Below are 15,293 nucleotides of genomic sequence, written 5' to 3' on the forward strand. Positions count from 1 at the left end.
TTTGAAAAAGGCCAGGATAAGAAAAGGGGAAAAACCCAGTGTAAGACCCAATTTTGGAAAACGGCGGATATTGCGCAGAATTTATTGGAAAAGCAGTTAAAGGGCTTTCCAAAAATGAATACAATATGCTGCGGCCCTGCAAAAACCCCGTGAAAGGGCCCCAAATCAGGGAAAAGAGGTTCCAAAATTAAAGCAAAAAGAGACCCGATTGGGGGAAAAAGTGACACTGAAAAACAAAACTACGGTTGACGCTGGGTAATGCGTTCCAAACGTCTTTAATAGAGAAGCAGCCCTTTACAAAGTTTATGAGATTGTCCTCCGCTCTATCATATCTAAAAAACCATACCAAAAGCCAGGCAGACCTGTCCCTTTAATACTAACCCAGGGGCCCCTTTCCAAAAATTTAAATCCCGGGAAGGTTCAACTAGGGAAAATGTGGGAGCAATGGCATTTTATGGTTAGGGATCAAGGGCCCCTAGTAGTGACCTTGCCCATTTCCAAACCCAGGTTTGCAAACAGTCTTGGTATGCATATGCAGTAGTGGTGGTGGGAAAGATTGAAGGTATTAAATATTGGGGGGATCGCTGTTGGAGCAAGGACCAAAGTATGGATATTACCCAAAAGCCAGTAAACCTTTCCCGATTTTGAAGAAAGCGAAAGGGCCTAGATCCTTTCGCAGAAAGTATTTTTTCAGGCAAAGGGATTAAAAACGAGTCTGAAGGAGGGAAAAACCCTTTTGGGGGCAGCAATTGGCGCGAACTTTTTTTTAAAAACAAAAATGTTCAGGGTTTAAAAACCATAAATGGTGTTTAGGAATCAAGCTGTTGTCATCAATTGCTATTGAGGAGCCCCAAGCTGCTTTTGGGCTGCATATACTAAGGGAAAATTGTTACCGGGGGACGTTTATTCAGAGGACCATCCCGGGTATAATTTACCCTTTTTTCAACCATTGGGGGGTTGCATCAGAAAGATTTTTATTCCAGCAATCTTGGGTAAGAAAAATATCAGGGCTTTGGAAACCCGGCCCTCCCCCCTATTTGCAAATTTCCAAGGGGGCAAAATGGGTGGCCTAGGTATCCTTCCACCCCTTTTAAAAAACGCACCAAAAGAGATTTAAGTCACACCATCCCACCCAAAAAAAACCCACAGACCTGATTTAAACCCGCAAAACAAACCTTGAACCCTTACAACATGTCAAAATTTAAAATTTAACCCCTATTTAAAATTCAAAGGGAAAAACAAGGGGGAAACACTTATTTTTCGGTTAGCAAATCAATAGAGGACAGTGTAAAAAGATCCCAACTAAAGAGATCCCCCCGTTCATCAAAGAAAAAGGTTTAGGATGGGTTTTTTGGGTTCCCGCACTTCCAAATTTAAAGGATTTGGAAATCCCCGAAAAAAGATTGAGTTCCCTGATGGTCTGTACTTTGCGTTATGGTTTTGGGGATCCAACACCCCATTTCACTGTGTTGTGGAGTTGAAATAATGTGAACAAACCCCTTTTATGCAAGAAAGGTGGGCCCATGTTTCTATGAGGGCACAACAACAATTTCCCCCGATCTAAATGAAAAGGGTGCAGCGTGAAGTTATGAGAGAATTTTGTGACTGAGCCAAACATTGATACCCCCGGGTAATGAAGAAATTGTTTGGTACCTTGCTGATTGAAACTGCCCCCTTTATGTATCCTCAGAAGGGGCTCTGGAGCCCCTTTTTAACGAACATTCTTTGGGTGGGCTTTTGTTACCCCCCCAATCACCCCAAAAATGACAAAAAAGGGTTTGGGGAAAAGATCTATTTAAAACCATGAAATGAGGAAAAAGAAAAAGTACAAACAAAAGAATCATTTAAAAGGGGGATAAAGGCACCCTTTTCTCCACTTATATACCCCAACAAAAAGGCGGATGGGGTCCCACAAGCCCAAGGGTACCAAAAAAGAGACTCGCTGAAAAACTTTCCCGAAAGAGGAGAAGAATATGCGGCTATTATGGTTACAGGGGCACCAGGTTTTTGATTCTCATCTCAGGAGCAACCCGATAGCGGTAGGGGGGAGAGAGGGAGACGGCAATCGTTTAAAATTTCCAGTCAGTGTAAATTCGTTTAAATTTATACCCCCGCCCCTTTGGGGTTTTAAAGTTTCTAGCACTATCCTTTTGATATTGGGTTTTGGTTTTTTCAGAAACAAGTGTACCTCGTTTCCCTTTTTTTAAAGACACAGTAATTTTTTGGGCACCCCACAGCTTTTAATTTTAAACTTTTTAAACAGTATTTTTATCGGGGCTTGGGAAGAATGCATCCAGAATTTAGTTTTTTTTTTTTAAAAAACTATTAACTTATTAAACATTTTTGCTCTGCTTTAGCATTTACTTGACTATTTTTTTTAAAAATTGGTTTTTTAGGCCTTTACCTTATAGGGCAGCCAATTGGGCCCCCGGCCCCATATTATGTGTATATTGTTTGAATTTTTCTTTTTTTTTAGGGGATTTTATATAATTATTTAAAAAAGGGTTTTATTTTTACCTCAGTTTTTTAAAATTTTACCATTTTTACAAAATTTTTTTATAGGGTAAATTTCTATATTTTTTGTATATTGTTTGAATACAACAATCATATTTTAATTTTGTGAGGGGTTTTTTTGCACTTTGGGGCTCCCTTGAGCAGCGGGGGTTTGGGGGAAAGGGGGCACTCAGTATTAAAATCTCTTTTCCCTTTAACAGGTTTTTCCCCTATATTTCCCTCGGGAGTTACTCTCCACTGAGTGTTAAATCTCTGTTTCGTCAGTTTTTACTCTACATTTCCCCCATTGTTACTTTTCCCCCTCAGTATTAACTCTCTGTCTTAAACAGTGTTACTTTCATTTCAATAGAGACTGTGGGGAATTTTTATAATTTCCAAATTTTTTTTTTACCTTTTTGGAAATGATCAGTGAATAGCTGCGGTTTAATTGGCCATTGACATCGCAATTAATCTAAAAATTGGGGAGAAAAATTCAATGGGCTTTCCAAAAAGTCCCAAAAAAATTTTGGGGGTATTTTAAAGTTGGGTATAGTGTTTAAAATGGGGCCCAAAAAGGGTCCAAAAAACGCTGCTTTTTTGCTGTCACATTTAAAGCTTAAGGGGTTGGGTTTGCTCTAAATTTTTCGGAAACTTTTTGCTTTCCCCTTTTGAGTTTTGGGGTAAGCTTACCCAAAATTTTTTACGGATTTTTCTCGTCCAAATTTATTCGAAAAAGGGAAGTGCTACGAAAATAGCGCGCGCAGGGGGGCCCAAAACCCTTAACAAAAGGTCAAACCAAATTTTTTTCAAAAATTTTCCTTAGGACCTTTAGGCTTTTATGTTTATAAACATAGAGAATTTGGCGGAATGGGCAGGCTGAAACGCGACCCCCAGTACGTTAAAAATTTGGGTCAAGGGGGAAGGTTTCTTTAAAACACATTGTTTTAAGAATTTTTTTGCTGGGGAAGGGAAAATTTTAATTTGCGCTAAAAAACCATCCCACAGTCGGGCCCCGCGGGCCCCGGGGCGAGGCGAAAAAAAAAGACGGATGTTTCTCGTCTTTAAATTTTTTTCGAAGTAGCAAGGCCCCTTTCTTTGTAGCGCGATGCCTACTGGGCCCGCCCCCCGCCCCATCAAATAATTTTTCTCCCCAACCACATTTCCCGGTTTGATCGGGGAAAAAAAAAAGCACCCAACCCGGGCCTTTACCGAGCTGCGAAAGGAAATTGGGAAACATGAATCAACCGCTTTTTCAATGCACGCGTGTCCCAAAAACCCGGGGCCCGATCATTTTAAAAATGGTTGAAAGCACTACTACCTAAAAAAAATTTTTTCCCCCTTCGGCCGGGGGAAAATTTGCATGCAAACCCTATATTTTTTTTCAATTATTTTCTTGTAATGCTTGTGGAAGTCAAATTTTTTTTGCTTTTTCCCTTGCTGCAAATTTAATCAAAAATATCCAAATATCCAATCAAAGATACAATGATTTAAAAAGTAAAAAAAAGATTAGAATCCACATGAAAAATGTTTAAAAAAAAACCGATTAAAAAAAAGTCCCCTCCATAATTTAGCACGTTTATGCGTTTCCAAAGTACATTGTACCTAACTTGTTACCGGACCGTGCAATTTTATATTCCTCATTATAAAATTTACAGGTGTCATGTAAGCGGTAAGGTGGGCGCGTTTTTTCGTTCATTTGCATTTGATAACTTTAATATAAATTATACATTGATCCTTATATATTATAAGATCTCGAATTGACTTTGAATCCTCAACTTAATGTTTAAGATTAGTACTGCGAATACAGCTCGATATACTTTTCCATAATATTAATACTGCAATGTTACATTAACATAGGTCAAGGGGGATTACATTTTTAAAAAACCCTTTCAATTTTTTTTTGTAAAAAAAAAAGCTCTCTGTGTAAAAAAATTGCGTTCGAAAATTTCCTAGCTGAGAGTAAGGCACTGTGTGTTCTTTTGTCCAGCCAGGCATTCTTTGTAATCGGTTTCTTTACTACACTTGGAAAATGTCAGCCCTTCTTTAAAAAATCTTTTACCTTGGGTGGGGCGCGACTTAGACTTGGGACCGTGGAAGAGGCGATTCCCAATTAAATTTTCGACCAGGTTTGAAACTTTAAATGGGCCCCAATTTCGGGAATTTGAATGATATGCAAAGGGCCCGCCCAAAGGGAATTTAAAGAAACTGTCACGCGGGAGTCCGTTGGGACGAGTATAATAACCCCACTGAAATCGGGTTTAAAAATTCTGACCTTAAAAACCCAAACCTGATCGGGATTGGTTTGTTTTAAGTCAGGTTCGGGCGTGGGGTTGGGGTTAAAATAGGTCACGTGGCCCTTTAGGGTACCCGTGAGGTCCCGGTAATCTAAGCGGATACCGCGGTCTTGGTATTGGTTTTTATGTTAATAAAATTTTATGAGGGTCAGTTTCTCAACGGTTTACCCTTTAAAATTTGCTTTCTCTCTCCCTCCCTCCTTCTTTGTCAGCAAAACCATTTTTTTAAAAATTTTTAAAACCCCTCCCTGGCCCAGTGGACATTTACATAAAAAGGTTTTCGTTTTCTATTGCTGTTTGAAAACTAATAGTAATTTCAAGTACCACAACGCTTTCTTTTGCCGAAGATCCCCCCAATTCCTTATTAAAAAAATTTAATTAATTTTATTACTTGCTCCCTCCTCCCTCAGAACGGGTTCTGGAAAAATTGTTGGCCCAAAAGTTTTTAGTTTCCCGTTTGGTTTCAACCCCCTTTTTTTTTAAACTTCCCGTTATGTTTTTTCCCGTTTGGTTTGGGATTTCCTCTCGGAAAAAAAGTGCTATTTTTGACATTTTTTTTTTATTGATAATGATGTTGGGGACAAAATGAGAGTCTTTCCCCTCGGGCCTTTAGTGTATCATTCGAATTTTCATTCATTTTATGAAATTAAAGTTTTTTTTGTTTAAACGGCCCGGTGCGCCCGTTGGTTTAAACGCCAGCTTTCAATCGTTTAAAGGGTTTTGAGTTCGAAACCCACTGTTGCCGGTTGTGGAATGGGTCGTTGGGCGTTCAGCGAAGGATCCCGGTGGTCTTGCGCCCCGGTCAACTCAGCCGAATACTCGAGAAAAAAAGGGGGTTTAGGGTTTTTTAAAAGGGGGAGTTTTCACATTGCAGCAAAAACTGGGGGAAGAAAGGGATGCACCACTTCCTTAACCGTCACTGGCCAAATAAATTTAAAACCCTTTGGCTTTCGCAATTGGGTGGTTGCAATTGGGTAACAATGTGGTGTTGGAATTTCACCCAAGTTTAAAAAAAGTTTTTGATTCAAAAACCCCCCAAATTTTCTGCAAACCCCGATTTAAAAACAGCAATTTTCATTTCCCCAAGCAAAAAGGGCTTTACATACATTGTAAATTTCGTACACAAACAAAAAAGTTAACCAAAGGGTTTTTTTTTCCTTTTAATTAATTCAAAATTTTCTTTGGAAACTCAAGGGTTTTTACTCTGAAATTTCATTTTGTTTTCCCGTTAGCTTCCTTTTCAATGATTAAAAAAATGGCACCCCGATTTGGCAAAATCCGCTTCCCCATAATTGAAAACCCCCCTTTTTTATTTTTCCAAGTCCCAAATTAAGCCCCATTGAAGGGGTTTTAAAGTTTTTTTAAAAAATTCATCGTCCCCAGAAAAATATCCGATTTGTAAAATTTGGGAACCTTTTTCAAAAAAGTTTTGTTGGTTAAACTCTAAAGGATGTTTATTTTAAAATCCGTTCCTCTGAATTCCCAACCCGTTTTTAAATTTTGGAAATTAAAACAGTTTCCTGCAAAGTGGTAATTTAATTTTTCTCAAATTTTTATTTTTTATGGTGAGGATTATTGTTTTAAACGAAATTTCCCAGAAACTGCTGGAAAAGAACTTGAAACTAACTGAAACAAGTTAATATATATGAGATGGGCGCCGGAATTAGTTGTTTTGTGCAAAATGGGGGAGCAGGGGTTTTGTGGTCGTTTAAATTTTAAAAACTTTTCTTTTTGAAATTTGAGGTAACTTTAAAAATCTCTTTCCTTTCGAACAAAAGTCCATTTTCCTTATTTAAGCTTCCCCCTACTTTCTTTTCCCCGCTCATAGGGTTTAAGTTTCAAAAAGTTTTACTGTCTTAAGATCATTTCTTACTTTGTAGTTGTAAGAATGTATTAGTAAACGCAGATTAACAATGCCCAATTATAGTTATATTAAACGGATTGTATTTAAAGGTACTAGACTGTATAAGTAATATGTGTTGTTGCAGCTAAGAGAGAAAGACTGGATGGTGAGATAGTGCAAGTCAGTGCTAAACATTCCAGCACTTTCAATGGTGACGACTGGAGTTATGGTGTTCATTGGAGTATAGACCTTCTCCTGAATACTCGTTCCTACACAGCACCTGGTTCTGACGGTAAAAGCTGGTTAAAGATAACACTAGACCAGGTTTATTGTGTGAAAAAGTGATAATACTTAAAGAAAATGGTGATCCTTAACCGCACCTGGACCTGCTCTTTTAAAGACTGTAGTACCTGTGAGGGTAAGTACTGTGGCTTTTCATACACTCTCACAGTGTACACAGAGGGAGCAGTACCTGATAAACTATTACCTGAATCCAGCTGCAAATACGGAGATACGGTGAAGCTAGAGGCGATTGCTGCTAATAGCTTTAAATTGTACGAGGATAGTGATAATCGGGGAAACAAGGTGAGACAACTTATTATAAAACTTACTAATATATGGCAGGTAGGATATTTACACTATTTTCTATATAGTGAAATTATGTGTGAAAACACACCATGAAGTGGGGATATTATTCATTTGCCGTTTAGTAAATTATCAAATAACGTTAATGTTAGTTCAACATAAAATTAAACGTGTAATTATAATAAGCACTGTTTCAATAATTGTGTACATTTAGAATAATTACCTTACCGCAGACTTTATTTTAACGGGCATCTATTTATATTATTTCTTAATGACATTACAAGGGGTTTATCACCAGGAAACAGATATATAATTATAAACCATGCTGCTGACGATACAAAAATATGGCTGCGGAATTAAGTCCCAGGATGGCTATTGGCTGCTTCAGCAGTATATTAACAGTCTTCAAAATTGGGCCACACCATAATAAGATAGTGTTTCACCCCCTCAAAAAGTCACGTTCTTTCTAATACCAGAGCATTTTTATGAATCGTAGTTTTAAATTTGGTGTACAATAAGTAAGTGTCAAAACAAGGGGAAATTTTTTAACATATTTTATCTTTAAAGGGTTTAATTTACCCTTCTTACGGTAAGATTAATAAAGATGTTGGATAAAACTTTTTTGCGAAAAATATTCTTTTTGCTTCTTTTTTAGCTGTTAGAGTGAAGCGGAAACTTCGTAATGGCCCTGCAACCGTTCAAAAGTGAACGGGGAAATTCAGTGCTGCGGGTCGCAACTGTTTGAATGCGAAGTGGGAAATATAGGCAGGGGATTGAAACCCTGTTCTGAATGTAAGCGGGAAAATAATGTGGTGGACTGCAACCCCTTCTGAATGCGAACGGGAAATTTAGTGCTGGTGGATCTGCAACCTTTTGAATGCGAAGCGGGAAATATATCGGGGGATCTCAACTTTCTGAATGCAAAGCGGGGAAATATAGTGGCTGGACTGCCAAATGTTCTAAAGCGAAGCTGGGAATTTAGTGCTGGTGGTTTGCAACCTTTTTTAATGCGAAGGGGAAATTTGTGCGGGGGATCGGCAACTGTTTGTTTCGAAGCGGGAAATTACCCCGGGGGTTTGAACCTGTTCTGAATGGAAGCTGGGAAATTTAGTCTGGGGATCTGATTTTGAGAACTTGCAGGATAGGAAAAGCCTAACTCTGATAAACCAATTTGGGGGTTGAGTTTTGGGATTTAAACTGTCCCAAATAGTTTTTTATTGTTTATATGATTTTACGATAAATATCAAATCAAAACTTAAAAGGAACGTCCATTTAATTTTAAATAAATATTACTCGTTACAAGACCATTAAATCAGGGTTGTTTATTTTACAATAAAAATTAAACCAAAACTGCAGGCAACGCCTTATTGTTGATAACCTTTTTTTTGTCCTCCCCCGGGGGGTCCCTACAAAACAGTCTAGGGCGGTGTCAAAAAAATGTTCTTAAACACATTACAGACAGAGAGTTCGGATTGTGTACTGTTGTCCTCAGGATCTCAAGCAAAAACGAAAATCGAAACAAAATGCGGTAAATATGTCAATTTATCATATTTTTCGAAGCTTTGCAATGCTTTTTGTAGCTATATTGCCCGCACATGGTTTTGGCAGGTAGATGTAGGACTTAAGAAGTAAATTAAGTGTCAGACTGTCAGGGGGTCTTGCGCGAAACGATCTTTCAACCTTACACAAACATCATCAAAAAATACTTATATTTGAACCGATAAACTCAATTTGATTGTACCACAATATCATTAAATTAAATGATGTAATCCATTTTCAGTTTCATGTGAGAGCTTGCCCTCAAGCTGGGGACAGATAATGACAGAGTCACAGTTCCCCCCTCGCACCTGGGAGTGAAGTGTCCTTGACGTGTAGCACTGGACACACTTTGACCGGAGCCAGCACTGTCACGTGTATTGAGGAAGATAATTTCTCCTTCAACGAAGAGCCTTCTTGTGTGCTAGGTTTGAACATCCAATGTATAAAATATGCGATTTATTCTCGACAAATTTGTAATTTGTAATTTGTTATTTGACCGAGCACATTATAATTAATAAAACTAAAAACTGTTTCTATATATTGTTTGCTCATTTAAAGCGTTGTTTCGTTTATCTTTATTAATTAAAGTTACTTTTAAACACAAGAGTTTTCGCACATAAGTGGGCTGGTTTTAATCATGTTTTTGCTTTCCCTTCTGTTGCCTAATTCATTTCAATACGTCGAACCTTGACTTCTAGCTTAGCAAACAATATTTACACACAGACGAATGCAGAAAACTGCCGAACATCAGAACCTAGGAAACAACCAACCCAATTTCCTGTTCCCTACGATACCCGGGTAACAGTGCATTGTGATGCTGGGTACTCTCTTGTAGGTGGTGACATCATCTCATGTATCCAGGACGATAGCTATCAAAGTTTTGATGGAAAACTTCCTTCTTGCGAAGAAAGTGAGTTTATTATTGTAACCCTCTATCATTAACGGTTTTTATGGTTTTAGAGCTGAATATGAAAAAAATTGTAATTTTGCAACGTAAATGACACAATAGCACAATATAAGAATATAAACTGTGTAGTGTCGACCTACTGCATTATTATAGAAATTGTCTTAACAACCAGAGTACTGTTCCGGCGTACCTCCTGATATCTCACATCTAAAGTCGAGCACGATTTTCCCTGTGAGTTACGGGATAGTTGTGTCAGTGACCTGTTCGGAAGACAAAGAATTAAGGGCGACAAAATGATCACCTGGTAACCAGGGTGTGCATTTCGATTTCCAGGGAAAAACCCAAGTGCAACGATGGCGGTAAGTGTGATCTTGAAGTGACATCATGATTTAATAAATTTGTTGTTTTAACCGGTTAGAAATTAAAACCCTTTCCGTAAAAATAGTGAACTCAAAAGTAAAATTTATACGTGTACACGTTTAGTATTTGTTTAATATAAGCAACAAAACAATTCGTATAAGAAGACTGGATGTAGCATTAGATTCTATAGGAACTTGTACGGAGTTGCCGATAGGAGACACTTAAAAACAGACTCTGTATTCCCGGTGAAAGAAAGGAGCTGAGATATTCGTGAACTGTGTTGAGGGGTTCACACTCACTTCAGGAGACAGAACGATAACCTGTGTACAAGACGCTGACTATACCTCATCGAATCAACTTCCAACTTGTATCATCGGTAAGAATTTGTTTTTCAAAAGGTTGAATTCATAGTGATGCCTGCACTATCAAACTGACTTTAATTGTATATTGTTTAACAAGATTATTGACATGAATCTGAATTCCTAAAATCATCCTCAATATACATACTAAGAAAGACTATGATAAATTAGATTCTATGCTTCTATATATACTTATATAGAAGCATAGAGTCTGATTTATCATTGTCTTAATATTTATATATAAATATTAAGGTTTTTTTTCAGAAAAGTGCACAAAATTGCCGAATATATTTGACTTAAGACCAGCACCCCACTTCCAGTGGACCACGGAACATAGTGGAAACTGGACTGTATCCCGGGGTACAGTCTGTCAGGGAGCAGACTCATCACCTGTATAAGGACAAAAACTGGGGTTTCTTGGATTCTCCTCAGTGTATTTTAGGTAGGTTTTTGTAGTACTCTCAAAAGGAATTATGATCAAACAATTGAGACACTGCAGCAGTGATATCAGGGTTACATTGTGAGAAAGAGCAATTTAAGAGCACTTACTTTACTACGGGTGATATCAGGAAAACGAAAAATTGGTTGAATTGAATAAATGTTTCCATATTCACCTGAAATTCGTTACTCATTATCCCTGATTTATAATATCGTAGCCACAAACTGTTACCCAATCATCTCAGATACGTGTGCAGAACTGCCAGACAGCCTGTTTCAGACATGACAACAACCAGCACCTTCCTTGTGATAGTAGGAACTGTGGTGGAGGTGAACTGTAAGCCTGGCCACACTCTCGCCGGAGACAACAGCATCACTTGTATCAGAGATGCTTCCTTCACCATCGGTCAACGTCCTACCTGCACCATAGGTTTGGAAATTCAATTAATTAATAAATGTAGTTACCACCGATGATATCAGAATAATGAAGAAATGTATATAATAAGTTGAAGATACTAAAATGTTAATCTTAATCTGCAGATCGCTGCACCGGTATGATGATTGAAAAACTACCTTTCAAACTGACGCTACATTTCCTATACATACGGAACTGGTATCACAGTATCTGTGATCCGAGTACTCGCTGACGGGCAGTAAAGTGATAACATGTGAGAAAGGGATTGTATACTCTCACCAGTCTTCACGTCCTAAATGTGTTAACTCAGGTGAATGAACCAATGAATTAGCTGATATTATCGTATCGTATTGAATGATTTAATAGTTTCATTTGAATTATAGGTTTATCATAAATATGAAGAAAGAGTAACCTGGCTCATTATCACTCACAATCACTCATCATTTCCACATTCCTGTCTCATTGTTGGAATGTGGTGATAATGTTATAACATTGTTGTCTCTATCGACGACCAGTCCAATTGATGTGCTTGTTTGTTATTATGTAATGTTATTCAAGTCTCCTCCAGGATATTAAGCTTCAGAGTTAAACTTTTCACTTAAAGACAGATATCTTGAACGAAGCAGGTACAATCCATAATCGACTTTGTTCGAGGGATATTATATTTTACTTTTTAACTATCGTGTTTGATTAAAGTGGAAGCGATTTATTATTGTGCATTATACCTTGTCAACTCTTTCAATATCAACTTATCGATTGATCGAACAGACCAAACCAGAAAAGTACAAATTGTCCATAGAATAATTTATGAGGTATGGTTATTATCGAGTTGAACGAAGGGATTTTTGAAGGTTATTCAATAAGATAATTGTTCTAATTGCAGTTTTATAACTTCTGGATGCAGTCAAGAAAGAAAAAATTGAAACCTCGGAGCGATTCAACTGACTGAAATATTTTTATCTGTTTGGATATCAAAATTATGTTCAATGTGTAAGAAAAATAGGTTTGTCTGCGATTTCAGATCTCGTCATTTATCTTAATCCCCCAATTCAGTGGAGGAAAATGTGAGCTAAGGAGAAGAAAAGGATTGTGACTATCAGCAACCTATGGACTTCCGCAGACTTCTTCGGAACTTGAAACGAAAAGCGTATCTGATATCATACATATAAGTGAGCGATCATCGTCATGTCAAATTAATCACATCTGAGTTTGCATTTGCATTTCAAATATAAAACCACCATAATTTTCCTTCAAAGTTTCAATGAAAGTTTTTATTGATATTAAATATATAGGTTTGTTGAAAACATATAAATTCTGTATACTCCCTGGTGCCTGCCTGCCTAGGTCGTCCAGATGAAATCTGGAACGAGTTTAAAAGTCCCTGGTACTATCACTTTATTATAACGATACCAATTATCATGGTACAATCTATAAATCACTCCTAATTTCAGAGTCTTTTTCACTGATGGGAGACGAATGATAATAACACATCCGTCATAAAACAAGCTTATAAGGTACGTACTCTATTCATTAAACATTTGGCTTATTTAGATCAAAAGAATTGTTATATTGGTTATATTTTCCAGGTTCAAAAGGATTTCTAACAAGCTCAGCTGTTAGTATTTTACATACTCATGTTATCACCGTTAAGAAATTCAAACAAATATCATCACTCAGACATCCTAGGTAACAGCATCACCTAACGATGAGAAGAAAGTTGTAAGAGACCGAGACTAATCTGCCTCCTCCGGGAATATTGAGCACAGAATAAGAGATTAAGGTAATATTCTAGTTTTTATAGCCGTCTTTCTAGTGACTCCCTGTTTAATCGATTCTTATAAAAACCAGAAGTTTAATGACAGCTATTGACATGATAATTAGATAATATTGAGAGGTGTTTTGTTTATTCCTTTCACACAAGCTACTATTTTTATAGTAATAGTATAACTGTTGCTGTATGATAAAATTTTATGTTAAGTTTATCCGGGTCGGCTGTAAGAAGTCTTGTGAGTGCAAGAGCTTCTAAGATTAGATATATTCAGTTATTCAGTATCTACCTACTTACCTATGGAAACTTTGTCTTGACTATGCCTGTAGAGGGGAGGACTAAATTCTGACCTTGTCTAAACTATCCTGGACAGTGACTATTAACGGTTAATTCGCTATCATATTAGAGTTCTGAGTGTACGTGAAAGATTCTGGGATTAGATATAATATCATTCAGTTATCTCGGTTATTCAGTATCTACCCTATTGAACTTTATCTTCGGAATAAGCTGTAGAGGGGAGGGACAAACTCTGACCATCTCTTAACTTCCTGGACAGGAATATTAACGGTTAATTTTCTATCATCTCAGTTCTTCTAGAGCTACGTGAAAGAGTCTGGGATTATATATATTATTCAATTATTCAGTTATTCAGTATCTACCTATTGAACTTTTAATCTTGACTAAGCTGTAGAGGGGGAGGGTCTGAATTCTGACATTCTCGATACTATCCTAAACAGGGAATATTAACGGTTAATTTATTATCATAGTTCTGAGTGTACGTGAAAGAGCCTGGGATTAGATATATTCAGTTATTCAGTTATTCAGTTATTCAGTATCTGCCTATTGAACCTCTTTCTTGACTAAGCTGTAGAGGGGAGGGACTAAATTCTGACCATGTCTAAAAGTCTAAACTATCCAGGACAGGGAATATTTACAGTTAATTTATTATCATATCAGAGTTCTGAGTGTACGTGAAAGAGTCTAGGTTAAACCTTATAGGATAAACGTACCTAATTACAGGACGTTGTTTGAACGGACATTGTTTGACATGAGAGGCCATCATAGTGTTCAGATGTGATAATTATTAAATCAAGATTTCTTAAGGCTTTCCTACAATATACAAAGCTAAAAGGTGAAAAACTCTAATTTATTATCAACGAAAACGAGTGTTAGCATGTGGTTAAGCGCGACAAGATAAAAATAGTTGTAAGATCAGTGTTTTAACTTGATCTGTTTTTCAGGAAGATTAATAGACGAAGACAAGAAGAATTAAGCCAGTAACTATCAACTTTAGAAACAAGAAGATCCCTGTAGAACGGGACCAACGTAACTGATTGCACGAAGACACGGGACTATAATCTTGCAATTACCAGGATACATAAAGTAAGTTACTCTGGTCCCCGTCTGACACATTTACTTCTCTCATTTCTTGATGAGATGAAATCTTGTAGAGATCTTTATCGCAATATATATCTTTATACTTAAATCGATTTTTTAATATTCACAGAGAGATTTAATAAGTTTAACAACGTAACAATGTCTAATTATCTCCAAGACGCAGTTTTACCGAGTAAAGTGAAAGCTTGCGACCCTGGATAATAACAAAGTTGTGAACATGAAAATGTAAGTCAACAGAATATTGAACAATACAAGGGAAAATGAATAAACGAATTTATTTTGGCGTAGTATCACGTATCCTTTTTTTTGCAAGCCGAGCCCCATATAATAAAGTAGAAAGTATCGATTTTCTTTCGTTTTCCTGCGTTTTTTTATATCAGCCATTTGTCCACATATCCGAGTAAACATTCACAACAATGTTCACAATTACAGGTTTTTGAGGTGAAAACCTGTAAAAGCAAATTGGATTTCACGGAGCTTATTATCAACCCTCACTATGAAGCGGATCTGCAGATTCTTCTTGACGACAACAAGATTAACTAATGTAAGTTTGACGGTGAGATACAAAAGATATTGATCCCAAATATCTAATAGTAATATTTTATTGTGTGATTAATATTTGGTCAAGGAATGAATTTGCAGATTGTGGCAATACATGGCGATTAGCCTTGTTTCATTAACGATTTAATGTTGGGGAGATTTTCTTCTTTTTTTGAGTTCTCAAATACAAAGTTCTCAAATTGAGTACTCGAATACTCAGCATAAGAATTTACATTTGATACGGCACCAGCAGAGCTAGTGCATTAGCATAAAGTATCTTTATCTTAGGGTAATCTGTGATTTTGAATTTACAATTACAGACGAGCTTTGCTGAGGGAGAGACGAAGTTCTAAT

This window comes from Bolinopsis microptera, chromosome 10, assembly GCF_026151205.1.
Source record: "Bolinopsis microptera isolate Bmic1 chromosome 10, MBARI_Bmic_1.0, whole genome shotgun sequence".
NCBI classification, from domain to species: Eukaryota; Metazoa; Ctenophora; class Tentaculata; order Lobata; family Bolinopsidae; genus Bolinopsis; species Bolinopsis microptera.